The 2,500-nt window shown below is 57.6% G+C and overlaps 1 non-coding gene across 1 annotated transcript in view; it reads right to left on the bottom strand.

Annotated features, from left to right (window-relative positions):
- Positions 1 to 387, bottom strand: part of LOC124725231 — a 1,909-nt gene extending 1,522 nt beyond the window's left edge. The window contains exon 1 of the ribosomal RNA XR_007006682.1: positions 1 to 387. This exon is cut by the window's left edge and continues 1,522 nt beyond it. This is a non-coding gene — a ribosomal RNA (small subunit ribosomal RNA).
- Between the last annotated feature and the right edge of the window lie 2,113 nt (positions 388 to 2,500).

The following is a 2,500-nucleotide window of genomic DNA, read 5'->3' as shown; positions in this document are numbered from 1 at the left end:
TGATTCCCCGTTACCCGTTACAACCATGGTAGGCGCAGAACCTACCATCGACAGTTGATAAGGCAGACATTTGAAAGATGCGTCGCCGGTACGAGGACCGTGCGATCAGCCCAAAGTTATTCAGAGTCACCAAGGCAAACGGACCGGACGAGCCGACCGATTGGTTTTGATCTAATAAAAGCGTCCCTTCCATCTCTGGTCGGGACTCTGTTTGCATGTATTAGCTCTAGAATTACCACAGTTATCCAAGTAACGTGGGTACGATCTAAGGAACCATAACTGATTTAATGAGCCATTCGCGGTTTCACCTTAATGCGGCTTGTACTGAGACATGCATGGCTTAATCTTTGAGACAAGCATATGACTACTGGCAGGATCAACCAGGGAGCTGCGTCAACTAGAGCTGAGCAGCCGGCCGCCCGGGAGTGTGTCCCGGGGGCCCGCGCGAACACGCAAGCGTCCGCTCAATCATTCTGCAAACAGGAGGAGGCTGAGCTCCCCTGCACAATACACCTCGAAACCCTCTCAGGTCCCGGCGGCGCGCAGCGCCGTCCCAAGTACTTGGTCGGGTTCGAGAGAGGCGCAATCGCCCGGAGTTAGGCGAGTAGACGCTTTCGGTGCGACCACCCGTGCTCCCAACTGAGCTTGCCGCTGCCGACAGAGGCCCGGGAGCGTGCTGTCGTGGCATTGCCGGCGGGAGACAACACGCGCCACCTACGGTGACCGGCAGCTCCAACGCCAGCGCCACAGAAGGACAAAAGCCCCACTTGGGTGCCGAAGCGAACTCTCCCAGCACAGCGCACGCGCCAACACATCCGCACAGCTGCGATACAAACCACCAGCGAGAACCGCTGGGGCGACCGAGCAGCAGACGGCGTCGCGGCGCCGAGCGCCGGGCGGCGGCGCATCCTCAACGCACACAGTCCTCAATCGGACCAGCACACTGAAGATGTCCACCGCGCTTCGCACCGGGCCCGCGAGGACCTACTTTGGCCGCACGGCGCCGCGCGCAGGGTGCGCCGGCGCGCAGCTGCGACGCCTGCCGCGTCCGTCGGCCGGCGCGCCTGCCACTGGCCGCCCCCACCAGCCGGCTGTAGCGCGTGCGCCCACGCACCGCGCGGCCAGCACGCCGGGAGGCGCCCCCTCACCGGCCGGGGACGGTCCCACCCAGCCACCGCCGCGTATCGCTTCACACCCAGATGCCGTTCAGTTTCGTCGGCATGGTGGGTATCGCTGGAACAACCGGTTCGTACCTCAACCTATCGTCGCCATCACCGATTCACCCCTAGCGAGAACAACCGCACCACAACAGGTTACCATTTGTTCATTTGCGTAACTTCACCAGAAAACGCAGGCGTCCATCGCCATTTGCAACTTCAACGATTATTGCATGCCTGTGTCAGGTGTCACGCCACACTACGTCTGCCCACATACACGCAACAAAATGTGCACGCCTAGACAATACGTGGAAGGTGGCCCCCGTACGTATGCGATGTCCATTGCTCGAACGACTGTCAACCGGCCTCTGTAGCATGTCGCAGATATGGAACGCGGTGCACCATGCCATCACGGTGTGTGAGGAGAGACGACTAGGTCCGAATACATCAACAGACAGCTCATGCTGATCGCCATCCACGGCGTCCGTTCCTCCCACACGTCTCTATGGCGTACCACACTGCAATCCAGCTCTCATAGGGAGACGACACGTAGCTGCGTGCACAATATTTGCACTGTATGGTCCGCCGTTTTTGGGCGCAGTCGTTGTACGGTCACACATGTGCCACGATGTATCATTCGGTACATAAGGACGAATGTGCAGTACAGATTGTGGTTTACGCGTACGACATTAGCGGACGGTTGACACAGGCCGCACCACAACGTAGCCTGAGTACGTCGCATGCGAAGGGCATTGAACATGCAAACTTCTCACCAACCAGCTTGCGAAGGCAGGGGGGCAAGGTGGGGACGTGGGGAGGGGCGGCATGTACGTCCTGCTGCCATCCACATTACAGTGTACAGCAGGAGCATGTGGAAAGTCAGCAAGACTTGCAAGGTGTTTAACATGAAGCGATACACAGGGGAGCGGGCAGTGCGAGTAGCGAACTATATTGCGAGGGTTGCGGGTGGGCAACACTACACTAATTGAACGAGTCGTATAACAATTACAGAGCAGGTTTAGGCGACAACATGGGTTACGTTAGGGGACAACGTGGGTTACGTTAGGGGACAACGTGGGTTACTTTAGGGGACAACGTGGGTTAGGTTAAGGCACAACGTGGGTTAGGTTAAGGCACAACGTGGGTTAGGTTAAGGCACAACGTGGGTTAGGTTAAGGCACAACGTGGGTTAGGTTAAGGCACAACGTGGGTTAGGTTAAGGCACAACGTGGGTTAGGTTAAGGCACAACATGGGTTAGGTTAAGGCACAACATGGGTTAGGTTAAGGCACAACGTGGGTTAGGTTAAGGCACAACGTGGGTTAGGTTAAGGCACAACGTGGG

Source organism: Schistocerca piceifrons, unplaced genomic scaffold, assembly GCF_021461385.2.
Source record: "Schistocerca piceifrons isolate TAMUIC-IGC-003096 unplaced genomic scaffold, iqSchPice1.1 HiC_scaffold_1035, whole genome shotgun sequence".
Lineage (NCBI taxonomy): Eukaryota > Metazoa > Arthropoda > Insecta > Orthoptera > Acrididae > Schistocerca > Schistocerca piceifrons.
This window is presented reverse-complemented; position numbering and strand designations above follow the sequence as displayed.